The 21,756-nt window shown below is 48.9% G+C and overlaps 1 long non-coding RNA gene across 1 annotated transcript; it reads right to left on the bottom strand.

Annotated features, from left to right (window-relative positions):
• Positions 1 to 19,676: 19,676 nt before the first annotated feature.
• Positions 19,677 to 20,402, bottom strand: LOC123117637 (uncharacterized). Its single transcript, XR_006457448.1, has 2 exons — positions 20,196 to 20,402; positions 19,677 to 20,046 (listed from the first exon to the last, which is right to left on the bottom strand). It is a non-coding gene; the product is annotated as an uncharacterized lncRNA (long non-coding RNA).
• Positions 20,403 to 21,756: the final 1,354 nt, after the last annotated feature.

The following is a 21,756-nucleotide window of genomic DNA, read 5'->3' on the forward strand; positions in this document are numbered from 1 at the left end:
CGCGGTAGATGTAGTCGTACGTCTTCACGATCCGACCGATCCAAGCACCGAACATATGGCACCTCCGAGTTCAGCACACGTTCAGCTCGATGACGATCTCCGGGCTTCGATCCAGCAAAGCTCCGGAGATGAGTTCCGTCAGCACGACGGCATGGTGATGATGATGATGTTCTACCGGCGCAGGGCTTCGCCTAAACTCTGTGACGATATGACCGAGGTGGAATATGGTAAAGGGGGGCACCGCACACGGCTAAGGAACGATCCGTAGATCAACTTGTGTGTCTATGGGCGCCCCCCCCCCCCGCCCCCGTATATAAAGGAGCCAGGGGGGAGGAGGCGGCCGGCCAAGGAGGGCGCGGCAAGGGGGGAGTCCTACTCCCACCGGGAGTAGGACTCCCTTCTTTCCTAGTTGGAGTAGGAGAAGGGGGGAAAGAGGAGGAAGAGGGGAAGGAAAGGGGGGGCGCCGCCCCCCTTCCCTTGTCCTATTCGGACTAGGAAGGGGAGGGGCGCGCGGCCCCCTCCTGCCTCCTTTCCTCTTCTCCCTCAAGGCCCATGTAGGCCCAATAACCCCCCGGGGGGTTCCGGTAACCTCCCGGTACTCCGGTAAAATGCCGATTTCACCCGGAACACTTCCGATGTCCAAACATAGGCTTCCAATATATCAATCTTCATGTCTCGCCATTTCGAGACTCCTCGTCATGTCCGTGATCATATCCGGGACTCCGAACAAACTTCGGTACATCAAAACTTATAAACTCATAATAAAACTGTCATCGTAACATTAAGCGTGCGGACCCTACGGGTTCGAGAACTATGTAGACATGACCTAGAACTATTCTCGGTCAATAACCAATAGCGGAACCTGGATGCCCATATTGGTTCCTACATATTCTACGAAGATCTTTATCGGTCAAACCGCATAACAACATACGTTGTCCCTTTGTCATCGGTATGTTACTTGCCCGAGATTTGATCGTCGGTATCCAATACCTAGTTCAATCTCGTTACCGGCAAGTCTCTTTACTCGTTTCGTAATGCATCATCCCATAACCAATTCATTGGTTACATTGCTTGCAAGGCTTATAGTGATGAGCATTACCAAGAGGGCCCAGAGATACCTCTCCGACAATCGGAGTGACAAAACCTAATCTCGAAATACGCCAACTCAACATGTACCTTCGGAGACACCTGTAGTACTCCTTTATAATCACCCAGTAATGTTGTGACGTTTGGTAGTACCCAAAGTGTTCCTCCGGTAAACGGGAGTTGCATAATTCTCATAGTTACAGGAACATGTATAAGTCATGAAGAAAGCAATAGCAATATACTAAACGATCAAGTGCTAGGCTAACGGAATGGGTCATGTCAATCACATCATTCTCCTAATGATGTGATCCCATTAATCAAATGACAACACATGTCTATGGTTAGGAAACATAACCATCTTTGATTAATGAGCTAGTCAAGTAGAGGCATACTAGTGACTATATGTTTGTCTATGTATTCACACATGTATCATGTTTCCGGTTAATACAATTCTAGCATGAATAATAAACATTTATCATGATATGAGGAAATAAATAATAACTTTATTATTGCCTCTAGGGCATATTTCCTTCAGTCTCCCACTTGCACTAGAGTCAATAATCTAGATTACATAGTAATGATTCTAACACCCATGGAGTCTTGGTGCTAATCATGTTTTGCTCGTGAGAGAGGCTTAGTCAACGGGTCTGCAACATTCAGATCCGTATGTATCTTGCAAATCTCTATGTCTCCCACTTGGACTTGGTCCTGAATGGAATTGAAGCGTCTCTTGATGTGCTTGGTCCTCTTGTGAAATCTGGATTCCTTTGCCAAGGCAATTGCACCAGTATTGTCACAGAAGATCTTCATTGGTCCCGATGCACTAGGTATAACACCTAGATCAGAAATGAACTCCTTCATCCAGACTCCTTCATTTGCTGCTTCCGAAGCAGCTATGTACTCCGCTTCACATGTAGATCCCGCCACGACGCTTTGTTTAGAACTGCACCAACTTACAGCTCCACCATTTTATAAAAACACGTATCCGGTTTGCGATTTAGAATCATCCGGATCAGTGTCAAAGCTTGCATCGACGTAACCATTTACGACTAGCTCTTTGTCACCTTCATATACGAGAAACATATCCTTAGTCCTTTTCAGGTATTTCAGGATGTTCTTGACCGCTGTCCAGTGATCCACTCCTGGATTACTTTGGTACCTTCCTGCCAAGCTTATTGCTAAGCATACGTTAGGTCTGGTACACAGCATTGCATACATGATAGAGCCTATGGCTGAAGCATAGGGAACATCTTTCATTTTCTCTCTATCTTCTGCTGTGGTCGGGCATTGAGTTTGACTCAACTTCACACCTTGAAGCACGGGCAAGAATACTTTCTTTGCCTGATCCATTTTGAACTTTTTCAAAATTTTATCAAGGTATGTGCTTTGTGAAAGTCCTATTAAGCGTCTTGATCTATCTCTATAGATCTTGATGCCCAATATGTAAGCAGCTTCACCGAGGCCTTTCATTGAAAAACTTTTATTCAAGTAACCCTTTATGCTATCCAGAAATTCTATATCATTTCCGATTAACAATATGTCATCTACATATAATATCAGGAATGCTACAGAGCTCCCACTCACTTTCTTGTAAATACAGGCTTCTCCAAAAGTTTGTATAAAACCATATGCTTTGATCACACTATCAAAACGTTTATTCCAACTCCGAGATGCTTGCACCAGTCCATAAATGGATCGCTGGAGCTTGCACACTTTGTTTGCACCTTTTGGATCAACAAAACCTTCTGGCTGCATCATATACAACTCTTCTTCCAGAAATCCATTCAAGAATGCAGTTTTGACATCCCTTTGCCAAATTTCATAATCATGAAATGCAGCAATAGCTAACATGATTCGGACAGACTTAAGCATCGCTACGGGTGAGAAAGTCTCATCGTAGTCAACCCCTTGAACTTGTCGAAAACCTTTCGCAACAAGTCGAGCTTTATAGACAGTTACATTACCATCAGCGTCAGTCTTCTTCTTAAAGATCCATTTATTCTCAATGGCTTGCCGATCATCGGGCAAGCAACCAAAGTCCATACTTTGTTTTCATACATGGATCCCATCTCAGATTTCATGGCCTCTAGCCATTTTGCGGAATCTGGGCTCATCATCACTTCCTCATAGTTCGTAGGTTCATCATGGTCAAGTAACATGACTTCCAGAATAGGATTACCGTACCACTCTGGTGCGGATCTTACTCTGGTAGACCTACGAGGTTCAGTAGAAACTTGATCTGAAGTTTCATGATCAATATCATTAGCTTCCTCACTAATTGGTGTAGTTGTCACAGGAACCGGTTCTTGTGATGAACTACTTTCCAATAAGGGAGTAGATACAGTTATCTCATCAAGTTCTACTTTCCTCCCATTCACTTCTTTCGAGAGAAACTCCTTCTCTAGAAAGGATCCGATTTTAGCAACGAAAATCTTGCCCTCAGATCTGTGATAGAAGGTGTACCCAATAGTCTCTTTTGGGTATCCTATGAAGGCACATTTCTCCGATTTGGGTTCGAGCTTATCTGGTTGAAGTTTCTTCACATAAGCATCGCAGCCCCAAACTTTAAGAAACGACAACTTTGGTTTCGTGCCAAACCACAGTTCATAAGGCGTCGTCTCAACGGATTTTGATGGTGCCCTATTTAACGTGAATGCGGCCGTCTCTAAAGCATAACCCCAAAACGATAGCGGTAAATCAGTAAGAGACATCATAGATCGCACCATATCAAGTAAAATACGATTACGACGTTCGGACACACCATTTTGTTGTGGTGTTCCGGGTGGCATGAGTTGCGAAACTATTCCGCATTGTTTCAAGTGCAGACCAAACTCGTAACTCAAATATTCTCCTCCACGATCAGATCGTAGAAACTTTATTTTCTTGTTACGATGATTTTCCACTTCACTCTGAAATTCTTTGAACTTTTCAAATGTTTCAGACTTGTGTTTCATTAAGTAGATATAACCATATCTGCTCAAATCATCTGTGAAGGTGAGAAAATAACGATACCCTCCGCGAGCCTCAACATTCATTGGACCACAAACATCAGTATGTATGATTTCCAATAAATCAGTTGCTCGCTCCATAGTTCCGGAGAACGGCGTTTTAGTCATCTTGCCCATGAGGCACGGTTCGCAAGTACCAAGTGATTCATAATCAAGTGATTCCAAAAGCCCATCAGTATGGAGTTTCTTCATGCGTTTTACACCGATATGACCTAAACGACAGTGCCACAAATAAGTTGCACTATCGTTATCAACTCTGCATCTTTTGGTTTCAACACTATGAACATGTGTATCACTACTATCGAGATTCAATAAAAATAGACCACTCTTCAAGGGTGCATGACCATAAAAGATATTACTCATATAAATAGAACAACCATTATTCTCTGATTTAAATGAATAACCGTCTCGTATCAAACAAGATCCAGATATAATGTTCATGCTCAACGCTGGCACCAAATAACAATTATTTAGGTCTAAAACTAATCCCGATGGTAGATGTAGAGGTAGCGTGCCGACCGCGATCACATCGACTTTGGAACCATTTCCCACGCGCATCGTCACCTCGTCCTTAGCCAATCTTCGCTTACTTGGTAGTCCCTGTTTCGGGTTGCAAATATTAGCAACAGAACCAGTATCAAATACCTAGGTGCTACTGCGAGCATTAGTAAGGTACACATCAATAACATGTATATCACATATACCTTTGTTCACTTTGCCATCCTTCTTATCCGCCAAATACTTGGGGCAGTTCCGCTTCCAGTGTCCAGTCTGCTTGCAGTAGAAGCACTCAGTTTCAGGCTTAGGTCCAGACTTGGGTTTCTTCTCTTGAGCAGCAACTTGCTTGCCGTTCTTTTTGAAGTTCCCCTTCTTCTTCCCTTTGCCCTTTTTCTTGAAACTGGTGGTCTTGTTAACCATCAACACTTGATGCTCCTTCTTGATTTCTACCTCCGCAGCTTTTAGCATTGCGAAGAGCTCGGGAATAGTCTTGTTCATCCCTTGCATATTATAGTTCATCACGAAGCTCTTGTAGCTTGGTGGCAGTGATTGAAGAATTCTGTCAATGACACTATCATCAGGAAGATTAACTCCCAGTTGAATCAAGTGATTATTATACCCAGACATTTTGAGTATATGTTCACTGACAGAACTATTCTCCTCCATCTTGCAGCTATAGAACTTATTGGAGACTTCATATCTCTCAATCTGGGCATTTGCTTGAAATATTAACTTCAACTCTTGGAACATCTCATATGCTCCATGACGTTCAAAACATCGTTGAAGACCCGGTTCTAAGCCGTAAAGCATGGCACACTGAACTATTGAGTAGTCATCAGCTTTGCTCTGCCAGATGTTCTTAACGTCGTCAGTTGCATCAGCAGCAGGCCTGGCACCCAGCGGTGCTTCCAGGACGTAACTTTTTTGTGCAACAATAAGGATAATCCTCAGGTTACGGACCCAGTCCGTGTAATTGCTACCATCATCTTTCAACTTTGCTTTCTCAAGGAACGCATTAAAATTCAACGGAACAACAGCACGAGCCATCTATCTACAAACAAACATAGACAAGCAAAATACTATCAGGTACTAAGTTCATGATAAATTTAAGTTCAATTAATCATATTACTTAAGAACTCCCACTTAGACAGACATCTCTCTAGTCATCTAAGTGATCACGTGATCCAAATCAACTAAACCATGTCCGATCATCACGTGAGATGGAGTAGTTTTAATGGTGAACATCACTATGTTGATCATATCTACTATATGATTCACGTTCGACCTTTCAGTCTCCGTGTTCCGAGGCCATATCTGTATATGCTAGGCTCGTCAAGTATGACCTGAGTATTCCGCATGTGCAACTGTTTTGCACCCGTTGTATTTGAACGTAGAGCCTATCACACCCGATCATCACATGGTGTCTCAGCACGAAGAACTTTCGCAATGGTGCATACTCAGGGAGAACACTTCTTGATTATTAGTGAGAGATCATCTTAAAATGCTACCGTCAATCAAAGCAAGATAAGATGCATAAAAGGATAAACATCACATGCAATCAATATAAGTGATATGATATGGCCATCATCATCTTGTGCTCGTGATCTCCATCTTCGAAGCACCGTCGTGATCACCATCGTCACCGGCGCGACACCTTGATCTCCATCATAGCATCGTTGTCGTTACGCCATCTATTGCTTCTACGACTATCGCTACCGCTTATGATAAAGTAAAGCAATTACAGGGTGTTTGCATTTCATACAATAAAACGACAACCATATGGCTCCTGCCAGTTGCCGATAACTTCGGTTACAAAACATGATCATCTCATACAATAAAATATAGCATCACGTCTTGACCATATCACATCACAACATGCTCTGCAAAAACAAGTTAGACGTCCTCTACTTTGTTGTTGCAAATTTTACGTGGCTGCTACGGGCTTTAGCAAGAACCGTTCTTACCTACGCATCAAAAACCACAACGATAGTTCGTCAAGTTGATGCTGTTTTAACCTTGGCAAGGACCGGGCGTAGCCACACTCGATTCAGCTAAAGTGAGAGAGATAGACACCCGCCAGCCACCTTTAAGCACGAGTGCTCGTAATGGTGAAACCAGTCTCGCGTAAGCGTACGCGTAATGTCGGTCCGGGCCGCTTCATCTCACAATACCGCCGAACCAAAGTATGACATGCTGGTAAGCAGTATGACTTGTATCGCCCACAACTCACTTGTGTTCTACTTGTGCAAATAACATCAACGCATAAAACCTAGGCTCGGATGCCACTGTTGGGGAACGTAGTAATTTCAAAAAAAATCCTACGCACACGCAAGATCATGGTGATGGCATAGCAACAAGAGGGGAGAGTGTTGTCCACGTACCCTCGTAGACCGTAAGCGGAAGTGTTAGCACAACGCGGTTGATGTAGTCGTATGTCTTCCCGATCCGACCGATCCAAGCATCGAACTTACGGCACCTCCGAGTTCAGCACATGTTCAGCTCGATGACGATCTCCGGGCTCCGATCCAGCAAAGCTCCGGAGATGAGTTCCGTCAGCACAACGGCGTGGTGACGATGATGATGTTCTACCGGCGCAGGGCTTCGCCTAAACTCTGCGACGATATGACCGAGGTGGAATATGGTGGAGGGGGCACCGCACACGGCTAAGGAACGATCCGTAGATCAACTTGTGTGTCTATGGGTGCCCCCCCGCCCCCGTATATAAAGGAGCCAGGGGGGAGGAGGCGGCCGGCGAAGGAGGGCGCGCCAAGGGGGGAGTCCTACTCCCACCGGGAGCAGGACTCCCTTCTTTCCTAGTTGGAGTAGGAGAAGGGGGGCAAGAGGAGGAAGAGGGGAAGGAAAGGGGGGCGCCGCCCCCCTTCCCTTGTCCTATTCGGACTAGGAAGGGGAGGGGCGCGCGGCCCCCTCCTGCCTCCTTTCCTCTTCTCCCTCAAGGCCCATGTAGGCCCAATAACCCCTCGGGGGGTTCTGGTAACCTCCCGGTACTTCGGTAAAATGCAGATTTCACCCGGAACACTTCCGATGTCCAAACATAGGTGTCGGTGTCAAAACCGGCAGATCTCGGGTAGGGGGTCCCGAACTGTGCGTCTAGGCGGATGGTAACAGGAGACAAGGGACACGATGTTTTACCCAGGTTCGGGCCCTCTTGATGGAGGTAAAACCCTACGTCCTGCTTGATTAATATTGATGATGTGTATTACAAGAGTGGATCTGCGACGAGATCAAGGAGGCTAAACCCTAGAAGCTAGCCTATGGTATGATTGTTGTAATGGATGTGTTGTGTCCTACGGACTAAAGCCCTCCGGTTTATATAGACACCGGAGAGGGCTAGGGTTACACAGAGTCGGTTACAATGGTAGGAGATCTACATATCCGTATTGCCAAGCTTGCCTTCCACGCCAAGGAAAGTCCCATCCGGACACGGGATGAAGTCTTCAATCTTGTATCTTCATAGTCTTGGAGTCCGGCAGACGATGATAGTCCGGCTGTCCGGACACCCCCTAGTCCAGGACTCCCTCAGTAGCCCCTGAACCTGGCTTCAATGATGATGAGTCCGGCGCACATAATGTTCGGCATTGCAAGGCGGGTTCTTCTTTCGAATAATCCATACAAGATTGTGAACACCTGGATAGTGTCCGGCTCTGCAAAATAAATTCCACATTCCACCGTAGAGAGAATAATATGTGCACAAGTTCAATCTGCCTACGTATTCTGTGGCATGACGTCACGCCACTACCAAGCCTTTACTTGAATCTTTTTTTATTGTACCACCTCAGCGCGTTTAGCGAAGCGGTTTCCTTGGCACGTCTTGTCGAAGTAGAGATTGTGTTCCCCTTATTCCGGGATTCTCATCAATAAGGACGTGGGTAACCCAACCGCGCCATTGATGGTGGCGCTTGGGAGATAAGCGAGTTTTGCCAGGCTGGTGGGGACGCATAGTCTTCGCCTGCCTATATATAAGGGGATAAGGATCCGCCTTTTTACCTACGCCCTCTTCCTCCTTTGCTTATCCATCTCCGCGCACTCGAGCTCCAGCGCCCAAGTTCGCGCATCTCGTCTCAACCTTCTCCGACCATGTCCGGAGCGGGAGGTAAATGGTTGGCCTCCACCGTTAAGGAGGAGCACATCGCCAAACTGCGCAGCGCCGGATACCTTTCCGGCGACATCGCACACCGGCTGCCCGACCAGGGGCAGCTCATCCCCACCCCCAGGCCCATGAGAGGGTCGTATTTCTCCCTCACTTCCTCCGCGGACTGGGCTTTCCGCTTCACCCCTTTGTTCGGGGGCTCATGTTCTACTATGGCCTGGATTTCCACGATCTGGCGCCGAACTTCATCCTCAACATCTCGGTGTTTATCGTCGTGTGCGAGGCCTTCCTCTGCATCCAGCCCCACTTCCGCTTGTGGCTCAAGACCTTCAATGTCAAGCCGAAGGTAGTGAAGGGCACGCAGGCGGAGTGCGGAGGCGCCATGTTGGGCAAGATTCCCACCGTCCTCTGGTTTGAAGGGGCCTTCGTGGAGTCCGTCAAGGGGTGGCCGTCGGGGTGGTTCTATATCACCGAGCCGCGCGACCCTAAGTGGGTGGCGGCCCCCGAGTTCAGATCTGGTATCCCTGTGCAGCTTACCTCCTGGAAAGAGAAGGGCTTGCTGTGGGGTAGTTCGAAGGAGCTGACGGGACTCCAAGCCTGTATCCAGAAGCTGGTGAACAAGAAGCTCAGGCTTGTTAACGTGGTCCAAGTCATGCTCGTCCGCCGGATTCTCCCATGCCAAGGACGGGCATTCAATCTATGGGAGTTCGATCCGGAACAGCACCAGGCGTTGAGCGGGCTCTTCGACACGACGTACGAAGGCGCCTGGAGGGTGCTGTTTAAGGGCGCCGAAGCCCCCGCATCCGCGACGGAAGATCGCGGATTTCACTCGCAGCGGCCAGCCGACGAGGTAAGTGATTCTACCCCTTTACGGGACACTTGTTGTTTATAGTTCGACCCTAAGCGGGTTTCAATTTCCCTTTTCCTTTGACAGGACTGGATGAAGAAGGCCGAGCAGCTCATCTGCCCGGCTCCCATGCTAGAAATCCCAGTAGACGCCCGTCTAGCGGGGCTGCTGGTTCCGGCACCGCATGTGGTGCCAGAGAAGAAGGCCAAGAAGGTGGCCACGGGTACTCGAAAGAGTTCCCATTTTTAGGTCTCTGACGACTCCGAGGCGGACTCCTCCTCCGAAGATGAGGAGGAGGAAGAAGACTCTCTCCCAGAGGAGGGAGAGAGGAAGAGGAAGGCTTCCCCAACAGGGGAGGCCGAAGGGTCCAAGAGGGGAAGAACTATTCCCACGGACAGCTCTGCCAACACCAACGTTGGCGGCGAAGAGTGGCCTTCAAGGGCCAGGCCTCCGGCGAGATCGTAAGTATCCGGATTCCTGAATGATTTATAATTTCTCTTTTGTGTCACATAGTGTCCTTCTAATGCCGCATACTGCCTGCATTCCGGCCAATGATGATCTCCCCGCCTCATCGAGCGGGTCGTTGGCTCCGTCAGATGTGGATTCCATCCCAACTGCCTCCACCCCTCGTGCCGCTGAGGACGCCGAGGTGGGATCCTAGGAAGGGACCCATCAGGAGGAGGCTCCGGAGGCGCCGCAAGGCAGCCTCCCGGACTTTGCGCCGGACTCCACACCGGAACCCGCAGTGGTTCCGGAGTCCGGCAGGCGGCCCCTTCGCAAGAAGGGCAAGACCGTGACACCGGCGGCCTCCGTCCAACCGGAGGCGCCGGACAACTTGCTGGAGGCGCTCCAAGGCGCTTCCATTAAGGAAGAACACCGCACTGTTATGAGTGCGGTGATTCAGAAGTTTCAGCTTGCCAAGAGAGGGCTGACTGAAGCCTGCAGTAGCCTTCTAACAGGCTTTGAGGTAAGAAGTTAAAATTATGTAATGCAATACCGCATAGACAGTAGCCCCTGATGCTCAGTTTGGTGTTCGGAAAGAAAAGCCGGACTAAGGATCTAAAAAGATATACGCAGGGTTGCTAAAAAGTATGTCAATATGGGTTTGCAGGCTGCGCTGCTAACCTCTGCCGCACTGACTGCGGAGGTCGGTGCATTGAAGCAGGATCTCGAGCGGTCCGAGCAAGAGCTCGGCCGTGCCAAGAAGCAGCTCGAGGACCAAGAAGGTGAGTAACACCACTTTGAATAGTTACCTTACAGAAAAGGATTTAGGTTGCAATAAGAGAATAACAAGGATAACATGGGTACTGCAGGGGCCATGAATGAGGTGGCAACCCTGAAGGAGGTTGTGTCCACGGCCGAACGCAATGCGGCCGCGCAATGGGCAGAGCGAGAGAAGCAGGAGGCGCGGGTGGCGGAGGTGCGGCAAGAGCTCCAGGCTCTCATGGAGAAGCATGAGAGTTTGGAGCGCGACTCAAAGACTCAAGAGTCCGAGCTCGCCTCGGCTCTCGAAAGTGCCAAGTCCGCCAAGGCCGAGGCCCGTAAGGCCCTTCAGGAGGTTGAGGATATGAAGAAAATAGCAGCAGGTAAGGCATTTTTCATGCAAAGCAAGCATGTTAATGTAAACTACCTGACACTTACCCGAATTCGGAGCTCTCCAGGGGCGTTTGCAGATCTGCCTCACAGTGTGTCCGATGCCGCCGCATTCTACCGTGGCGAGGAGGGGAGCTCAACGGAGAAGGTCTTCTGGTCTTAGTACGCTGAGGCCGGCCATCCGGTGCCCCTAGCGACCAGCTGAAGCAGCTAGTTGAGCTCCACAAGGTAGCTGAGGAGGCCATGAAGGGCCTCATAGTCCGGCTGTGGCCTGGACAGGCCATGCCTGGGAGCTACTTCGGCCTCGTGCGGCGGCTGGTGGATGCGTGCCCCTGGGTGGAGGTCATCAAGCGCTCCGCCTGTATTGAAGGTGCTCGTCGGGCCCTTGCCCGCGCAAAGGTGCACTGGGGCAGGCTGGATGCGGAGAGGCTTATCACCGACGCGCCGCCAGCGGGCAAGGAGTATCATACGCCCGAGATGTACTATAAGACTGTCCTGAAGGGTGCCCGCAAGATTGCGGATGAGTGCCCCAGAGATGTAATTATTGAGTAGACTCGCTATGTATTATCCTGTGCGCTGAAAACTTTGTTCATATGCGCGAAGCAACGCTTGTTTGATTTAAAATATTACCTTCTGTGCGGACGTTTATAAAATCTGAGAGATGGCAAGTCGTCGGCTTCAGCCCCCAAGCCACGAGTGCTGGGGTGTTCGGGATAAACTTGAGCACTCCTGTTCCCATTTTTGGGTCCATCTAGGGAGGCGCTCAACACAACGAACAAGGCAACCGGACTTATAATGCTTGAACACTCTCACTTAGCCATAGAATTCTATAATTTTAAATTTCGGCGAAGCCCCTAGTATTCGGAAGACCGAATTCGGGGCGCTATCCACGCCTTCGTCGGAGATTATCCGGTACTTCGCTCGAAGCGGCATAAGTCTTTAGGGACCCGAAAAGACCTCTCGAACAGCGACCAGTCTCTCGCCTTATCATGCCAGTCAGTTTTAGCTTTCTCCACTGAGGCGCTCACCCAGCTCAACCGGGGCGCAATCGCAGTGGTTCTCCCAGTGCCACCTTAGCCGACAGAAGGGAACGCAAGGCACCAAAATGTGGGAGCCGGGAAAACCCAACTATTGACCCAAGACATGATTCGGAGCCGATTCATATAATGCTATAAGTTCGGGGTGCCGCACTTGTGAAAGTGTTCGGACTTATCACACCATAATGCGGGGAATGTAAGCCCCTGGTGTATTCGGCCGTACCAAAATATACGGGTGCAAGATGTCATTAGTGAACATATATGTAAAGTAATGCAACTACAGGAAAAAAGTGTTGCATTATTTATTCAAGGAATTCTGCTATGAGTGCGGAAGCATACAAATAGTGCGGTAAGCAAGGGATTGGACTAAATAAACATGTCCCCCTCCAGGGGTGGGCTGCGGACTGGTGTATATAATCGAATTTAATGCTCGTAATGGAGACCACCTGAGTGTTCGTCGCAGCCTTTTTTCCCTCCCTCGCTGTTGCATCGTGAGTTCGGTGGGTTCGCCGCCGGACAGGGCCTCTGGTGAACGGAGTCCTCTGTATACAAAGAAGGAAAAAAGAAAAAAAAAGAGCAACACACTTGTGAGCCCCTGGTGTGGTCGAGCTGCACTCTGGGTCTGTTGTGGTCGTGCCCCTCCCCCTAGGCCCATGGTATTTCCAGAGCGTAATGATGTACGCGGAGGGTTGGTCTTGCAATCATGCGAGGGCTGGGGTTGGGGCTGCATTGCTACGCGTGCTCGAAACATGCCAGGTGGTCTTGGTTGATGTTGCTCCGGGCATGTTTGGCCGTGTCCGGCCGTTTAACGTACGGACTCGAAAATTGCCTTAGAAGGCTGCTCTGTACTTCTGCCACGAGAGCCGTTGTATGTTCCTCCGTCTGGAGGGAGCGTTCCGTATTTCCGTTGACCGTGATGACTCCACGAGGGCCTGGCATCTTGAGCTTGAGGTATGCGTAATGCGGCACCGCGTTGAACTTTGCAAACGCGGTTCGTCCGAGCAGAGCGTGATAGCCGCTGCGGAACGGGACTATGTCGAAGATTAACTCCTCGCTACGGAAATTGTCCGGGGATCCAAAGACCACTTCCAGTGTGACTGAGCCTGTACAATTGGCCTCAACACCTGGTATGATGCCTTTGAAGGTCGTCTTTGTAGGTTTAATCCTTGAGGGGTCTATGCCCATCTTGCGCACTATATCCTAATAAAGCAGGTTCAGGCTACTGCCGCCGTCCATCAGGACTCTCGTGAGGTGAAATCCATCGACGATTGGGTCTAAAACCAATGCGGCGAATCCGCCATGGCGGATGCTGGTCGGATGGTCTCTTCGATCGAAAGTGATCGGGCAAGAGGACCATGGATTGAACTTCGGGGCGACTGGCTCCATAGCATATACGTCCCTTAGTGCACGCTTCCGCTCCCTCTTGGGTATATGGGTTGCGTATATCATGTTTACCGTCCGCACTTGTGGGGGGAAACCCTTCTGTCCTCTACTGTTCGGCGGCCGGGTCTCTTCCTCGTCGTCGCTATGCGGCCCCTTGTCACTGTTTTCGGCAATTAACTTGCCTGCCTGCTTGAATACCCAACAATCTCTGTTGGTGTGGTTAGCTGGCTTTTCGGGGGTGCCATGTATCTGGCATGAGCGGTCGAGTATTCGGTCCAAATTGGATGGACCCGGAGTGGTTCTTTTGAATGGCTTCTTCCGCTGGCCGGGTTTAGAGCCTCGGAATCCCGCGTTGACTGCCGTATCCTCATTGTTGTCGCCGTTAACGCGGCGCTTGTTTTTGCTTCGACGCGACCTGCCATTGTGGTCCTTAGTATCCGGACTGCCAGCATTTTTACTGAGGTTGTTGCTGCGAGCTAGCCAGCTATCCTCTCCGGCACAGAAGCGGGTCATTAGTGATGTGAGGGCTGCCATGGATTTCGGCTTTTCCTGTCCTAGGTGCCGGGCTAGCCATTCGTCACGGATGTTATGTTTGAAGGCTGCGAGGGCCTCTGCATCCGGACAGTCTATGATTTGATTTTTCTTTGTTAAGAACCGTGTTCAGAACTGTCTGGCCGATTCATCTGGCTGCTGAATTATGTGGCTTAGGTCATCGGCGTCTGGTGGTCGCACATATGTGCCCTCGAAGTTGTCGAGGAATGCGGCTTCCAGGTCTTCCCAACACCCAATTGACTCTGCGGGCAAGCTGTTAAGCCAATGCCGAGCTGGTCCTTTAAGCTTGAGTGGGAGGTACTTGATGGCGTGGAGATCGTCGCCGCGGGCCATATGGATGTGAAGGAGATAATCTTCGATCCAAACCGCGGGATCTGTTGTGCCATCGTAGGATTCGATGTTGACGGGTTTAAACCCTTCAGGGATTTGATGATCCATTACTTCGTCAGTGAAGCATAGCGGGTGTGCGGCGCCTCTGTATTGAGCAATATCACGACGTAGCTCGAGGGAGTGTTGTCTGCTGTGTTCGGCCCGGCCGGAGTTGTTGTATCCGGCGCGACGGTATTCGTCGTGGGTCGTGGGGTGCCCACGTGATCCGTAGATGGATCTGGATTGCCTTGCTTTGTCCTCCAATATATCTCGCAAGTCCGGCGCGTTCCCTCTTGGCTTCGTACTTTTGGAGCGATGCCGGGGTACGGTCTTGGTGGAGGGCCTGGATGCCTCTCTGTCGCGACCACGGGTTGGTCGGTCGGCCATATTGTGCACTGGTGATGAATGTATGTATGCTTCTTCCTCTAATCGGGGGAGCAACTTGCGTTTTGGGTAACTCTTGGAGGGACGTTCGAGTTCATACTCTTCGGCCGCGAGGACCTCAGTCCATCTGTCGGCCAGCAGGTCTTGATCAGCTTGAAGCTGCTGCTTCTTTTTCTTTAGGCTATTTGTCTTGGCGATAAGCCTGCGTTTAAAACACTCTTGTTCGACGGGATCCTCAGGCACGACGAATTCGTCGTCGTTGAGGCTTGCCTTGTCTCCGGAGGGAGGTATGTAATTATCATCCTCGACCTCTTCGTCTGCCGCTCTCTCGTGAGGGCTTGCTTTTGCATCATCCTGCGCTGAATCTTGCTGGAGGGGATTGTCTTCGGCACTTTCTGGGGTGTTATTATCTCCTATGCCGGAATCTCCATTCTTGCTGTGACGGGATTTAGATCGGCGCCGCTGACATCGGCGCTTGGGCTGTTTCTTTAAGGAATCTGCCTCCGCTGCTTCTTCGCCGTCCCCATCTTTTGGGGTGTCCACCATGTATATGTCATATGACGAGGTGGTCTTCCAGTGCCCTGTAGGCGCTGTCTCTTGTTCGTCTCCGGCATCATCGTCCATACCGTCGATTTCATCGGAGTCATAGTCCAGCATGTCGGTTAGATCGTCGATAGTGGCTACAAAGTGGGTGGTGGGTGGGTTTTGAATTTCTTCGTCGTCCGCATCCCAACCATCCTGGCCGTAATCCGGCCAGGGCTCTCCGGATAGCGAGAGATGCTTTAGCGAATTTAGGATGTCGCCAAAGGGTGAGTGTTGGAAGATGTCCGCGGCGGTGAACTCCATGATCGGCGCCTAATCAGATTCGATTGGCAGGGGCGCGGGAGGTTCGGAGTCTGGCAAGGAGTCCGGCGCCTCGGAGTCACAAGCTTTATAAGGGACAGGGTCAGTGTTCGGCTCCATCGCCGTGGGAATTGTAGCCCCCGAGGCGGTGTCCAGCCACCCGTCCTCGATCTGCGCAATCGGCTCCGGACCGTGGGTCGGAGCGGATTTGTGTGCGCCCTCCAAGGTAGTGTCCGGCGGCAGAGTTAGATCATGCCCATCGCGATAGTGCGGCACGCTCGGCTGCGGCTGGGATTCATCGAAGATCAAGTCTCCGTGGATATCCGCCGTGAAGTTTAAGCTTCCAAATCTGACCTGACGGCCAGGGGCGTAGCATTCGATTTGCTCCAGATGGCCAAGTGAATTGGCCCGCAGCGCGAAGCCGCCGAACACGAAGATCTGTCCGGGGGGAAAAGTCTCACCCTGGACAGCGTTGTTGTTAGAGCCATCAAGCCTATCGGTGACGACACAGAGGAACTCTCAATGAAAGCACCAATGTCGGTGTCAAAACCGGCGGATCTCGGGTAGGGGGTCCCAAACTGTGCGTCTAGGCGGATGGTGACAGGAGACAAGGGACACGATGTTTTACCAAGGTTCGGGCCCTCTTGATGGAGGTAAAACCCTACGTCCTGCTTGATTAATATTGATGATGTGTATTACAAGAGTGGATCTACCACGAGATCAAGGAGGCTAAACCCTAGAAGCTAGCCTATGGTATGATTGTTGTAATGGATGTGTTGTGTCCTACGGACTAAAGCCCTCCGGTTTATATAGACACCGGAGAGGGCTAGGGTTACACAAAGTCGGTTACAATGGTAGGAGATCTGTATATCCGTATTGCCAAGCTTGCCTTCCACGCCAAGGAAAGTCCCATCCGGACACGGGATGAAGTCTTCAATCTTGTATCTTCATAGTCTTGGAGTCCGGCGGACGATGATAGTCCGGCTGTCCGGACACCCCCTAGTCCAGGACTCCCTCAATAGGCTTCCAATATATCAATCTTCATGTCTTGACCATTTCGAGACTCCTCGTCATGTCCGTGATCATATCCGGGACTCCGAACAAACTTCGGTACATCAAAACATATAAACTCATAATAAAACTGTCATCGTAACGTTAAGCGTGCGGACCCTACGGGTTCGAGAACTATGTAGACATGACCTAGAACTATTCTCGGTCAATAACCAATAGCGGAACCTGGATGCCCATATTGGTTCCTACATATTCTACGAAGATCTTTATCGGTCAAACCGCATAACAACATCCGTTGTTCCCTTTGTCATCGGTATGTTACTTGCCCGAGATTTGATCGTCGGTATCCAACACCTAGTTCAATCTCGTTACCGGCAAGTCTCTTTACTCATTTCGTAATGCATCATCCCGTAACCAACTCATTGGTTACATTGCTTGCAAGGCTTATAGTGATGAGCATTACCGAGAGGGCCCAGAGATACCTCTCCGACAATCGGAGTGACAAAACCTAATCTCGAAATACGCCAACTCAACATGTACCTTCGGAGACACCTGTAGTACTCCTTTATAATCACCCAGTTACGTTGTGACGTTTGGTAGTACCCAAAGTGTTCCTCCGGTAAACGGGAGTTGCATAATTCTCATAGTTACAGGAACATGTATAAGTCATGAAGAAAGCAATAGCAATATACTAAACGATCAAGTGCTAGGCTAACGGAATGGGTCATGTCAATCACATCATTCTCCTAATGATGTGATCCCATTAATCAAATGACAACACATGTCTATGGTTAGGAAACATAACCATCTTTGATTAATGAGCTAGTCAAGTAGAGGCATACTAGTGACTATATGTTTGTCTATGTATTCACACATGTATCATGTTTCCGGTTAATACAATTCTAGCATGAATAATAAACATTTATCATGATATGTGGAAATAAATAATAACTTTATTATTGCCTCTAGGGCATATTTCCTTCAAGCCGAAGTGGGGCTGGATGCAGAGGAAGGCCTCGCACACGATGATAAATGCCAAGATATTGAGGATGAAATTTGGGGCCAGATCGTGGAAGTCCAGGCCGTAGTAGTACATGAGCCCCCGGACAAAGGGGTGGAGTGGGAAGCCCAGTCCGCGAAGGAAATGGGGAAGGAATACTACCCTCTCATGGGGCCTGGGGGTGGGGATGAGCTGCCCCTCGTCGGGCAGCCGATGCGCGATGTCGCTGGACAGATATCCGGCGCCCCGCAGCTTCTCAATGTGCCCCTCCATAACGGAGGATGCCATCCATTTGCCTCCCGCTCCGGACATGGCTGGAGAAGGTCGAGGTGAGATTTGCGGACTTGTGTGCTGGAGCTCGAGTGTGCGGAGGTGGATAAGCAAATGAGGAAGAAGGCGTAGATAAAAGAGGTGGATCCTTATCCCCTTATATATGGGCGGACGAAAACTATGCGTCCCCACCGGCCTGGTAAAACTCGCTTATCTCCCAAGCGCCACAATCAATGGCGCGGTTGGGTTATCCACGTCCGTATTGATGGGAATCCCGGAATAAGGGGAACACGATGTCTGCTTCGCTAAACGCGCTGATGCGGTATAATAAAAACGATTCAAGTAAAGGCTTGGTAGTGGTGTTACGTCACGCCACAAAATACGTCAGCAGATTGAACTTGTGTAAATATTATTCTCTCTACGGTGGTATGTGGAATTTATTTTACAGAGCCGGACACTATCCTGGTGTTCACAATCTTCTATGAGTTATTCAGAGGAGGAACCCGCCTTGCAATGCCGAAGACAATATGCGCGCCGGACTCATCGTCATTGAAGCCTGGTTCAGGGGCTACTAAGGGAGTCCTGGACTAGGGGGTGTCCGGATAGCCGAACTATCATCATCGGCCGGACTCCAAGACTATGAAGATACAAGATTGAAGACTTCGTCCCGTGTCCGGATGGGATTTTCCTTGGCGTGGAAGGCAAGCTTGGCAATACGGATATGTAGATCTCCTACCATTATAACCGACTCTGTGTAACCCTAGCCCTCTCCGTTGTCTATATAAACCGGAGGGTTTTAGTCCATAGGACGAACAACAATCATACCATAGGCTAGCTTCTAGGGTTTAGCCTCCTTGATCTCGTGGTAGATCCACTCTTGTGCTACCCATATCATCAATATCAATCAAGCAGGAGTAGGGTTTTACCTCCATCGAGAGGGCCCGAACCTGGGGAAAAACATCGTGTCCCTTGTCTCCTGTTACCATCCGCCTAGACGCACAGTTCGGGACCCCCTACCCGAGATCCGCCGGTTTTGACACCGACAGTTAGTCTGAATCATCGAGGGCTTCTAGCCAACCCACTTTTTTTTCTAAACGTAACTTATTATAGACCAGGCTAGCAGTGCTTTATTTCTTACAGAGGTTTTATTTTTCTTCTTAAAGGGGAAACCCTCGCATTGACTGATTTATGCAGCGATCTTCACAAAATCTCAAATCCTACATTAAACGGACATCGTAGGGCCAAACAACACGAAAAAGGACAACATGTTGCAAAAAATACTTCTTTTTTGACACTCTTAGAAATTTATTTATTTCACTAATTTAATAGGATTTACTTAATAATAGGAAATATTCATGTGCTGCAAAAAGAAAGGTTTCACATACATCAAAATAAATGTTCGTATTTTTGAAATGTTCTTAGATGTGAAAATAAATATTCCTGTGGAACTAATTTTTTATTTACATATTAAATCATATATTTCAAATAAATGTTCAGATATTTTTAGAGGAAATTCTATACATAGAGAAATGTTCAGATATCATGTTTTGAGGAAATATTCATGTGTCAATGTGACGTTGGTGTATCTCGTAAAAAAATATTCACAAATTTTACCCAAAATCCATGAAAAGATATCAAAAATTCAAGTAAGAGTAAAAAGTTATTAAAAAAACAGGAAATGCTAAAGTAAAGAAAGAAGGTCAATCCTGGAGACCCGTCCCATGTGCGCCAGCACAGTACCTTCTGTTTTTCAGAAAAAGGGAGAGTACATTCGTAATTATGGAGCCATCACTTAGAACTTACAACTTCCAGCCTCTCCATGGTAACACAGCACAGCAGCCAACTAACTTACTCCACGACTTATTCTTCTCATTTTTTCGCGACTATTTTATTCTTCTGAAAATCATGATACATGTTTGTTGTTGAGGTCGATCGATCGTCAGCTTGGCTGCACGTACGTACTGCATGGGATTAGGTGGATTTGGGGATAATAACCGGCACCCTCATGTGCACCGTCGGCAGGCTGTTCACAGAAATGGATTTTTCCTCACCTTCTCCTGATATATATCATCCCAAACAAACAAGATGAGCACAGCTAATTATTTTCCAGTTCGCCGCATACATAATTAAATAAGAATTAGCATACCACATCGATATGATCTACAATATGCAAGAAATTGGAGGATTAGTAAGTTGAGGTCCTTACCGATCCTGAGTTGGCGATGAGTAGTGGCTGCTGATGCTCCATCCATGGCGTTCATGTTGGTAGCCTGACCAGCAGTAGTGGATGACGATGGGTGCGGCAGAGTGGAAACCGGGGGACGGCCGCTGACCAGCACGGCGTGGCCAAGCTTGCCGCCGGCGAGGAGTACAAGGACCACCAGAGCTGCCAATGCTTTGGATGCCATTGTTTTTCTTTCTTAGTTTCTTTGTTGCGGTGTGTGTGTTCCCCTCATCGATGCTTTGCCTCCCTATAAATACAAGGCCGGGGAGTGATGCATGGACAGCCCGGCACGAGTACTCTGTCTGAGGGTTTTGGTTGTGAGTAATGGCGGCCAGGGATTGGAGATGAACGTGTAGCAAAGAAGCGGAGGAATCGGTATCTTGTACTAGCGGACTAGCCAGCACTCTCTACCTCGAGTAGTTGTGCTTAAGGAGTGTCAAAACTAGATCATTATTGATTGCGCGCGTTGTCGTGCTCGTCCATTTCTTTCATAAAAATAGTAACAGATTTTATATTATTTTACGAGATGGTGAAACATAAAATTGAAGTGGCATAGACTACCTAATATATTATTAGACCAAGTAAAAACTATGTGTCCTCCTCTAGCTCTTCAGCTGATAACTGCTGGCTAAGACTAGGGTTCTCAGTAAAAAAAAAGGTGGAACATTAACAGGGACGCAGCCATTAAAAAAAGAAGAAGGCACTCCTTATGGAGTTTGATATTCTTGATGTCTTATCTGAATCTCAACATCTTCCTGTTGCTGATTTTGATAGGATGAAAGTTATTAAAAAGGAACTAGATGAGACTTGGAGAAAAAAGGAAACTGCCCTCTGGCAGAGGTCTAGGGACAGAAAAATCCTAAAAGGAGATAGAAACAATGCCTACTTCGAAACTCTTGCTAATCATAGGCATAGGAAGAACCACCTCGCTGAGCTGAATGGCCCTACTGGGGTTGCTACTTCCACTAAAGATATGCTTGAAGTGGTTACTTCTTTCTATAACACTAGTAGAAAAGGGGGCAATGGTCCAGGCCGGTCCAGCCCATTAGTCCCGGTTCAATCCAGAACCGGGACCGATGGGGGCATTGGACCCGGTTCTTGAGCCCCGGGGGCCGGTCGGGCCACGTGGGCCATTGGTCCCGGTTCGTCTGGACCTTTTGGTCCCGGTTGGTGGACGAACCGGGACCAATGGGCCTCGCTCCTGGCCCACCACCATTGGTCCCGGTTGGTGGCACGAACCGGGACCAAAGGCCAACCTTTAGTCCCGGTTCATGCTATCAACCGGGACCAATGGTGGTGCCTATATATACCCCCTGCTCGCGAGCAGAGCATTCCCAGTGCTCTGTTTTTCGTGGCCGGCGAGGGGAGAGCTTTGTGGTGCTCTTGCTCACCTCCTATGCACACGAGGTGTTCGATGGAATGCCCGAGCCACACTACTTAAGCTTTCTCCCCTCCAAGCTCGACCGCCAAGCTCCATTTTCCTCAATATTTGTCTAGATTTAGCGGTCCGTCACGCCCCGTCCCCGTCTTCACCGTCGTCGAT

The sequence above is a fragment of the Triticum aestivum genome, chromosome 5B (assembly GCF_018294505.1).
Source record: "Triticum aestivum cultivar Chinese Spring chromosome 5B, IWGSC CS RefSeq v2.1, whole genome shotgun sequence".
Taxonomy (NCBI): Eukaryota; Viridiplantae; Streptophyta; class Magnoliopsida; order Poales; family Poaceae; genus Triticum; species Triticum aestivum.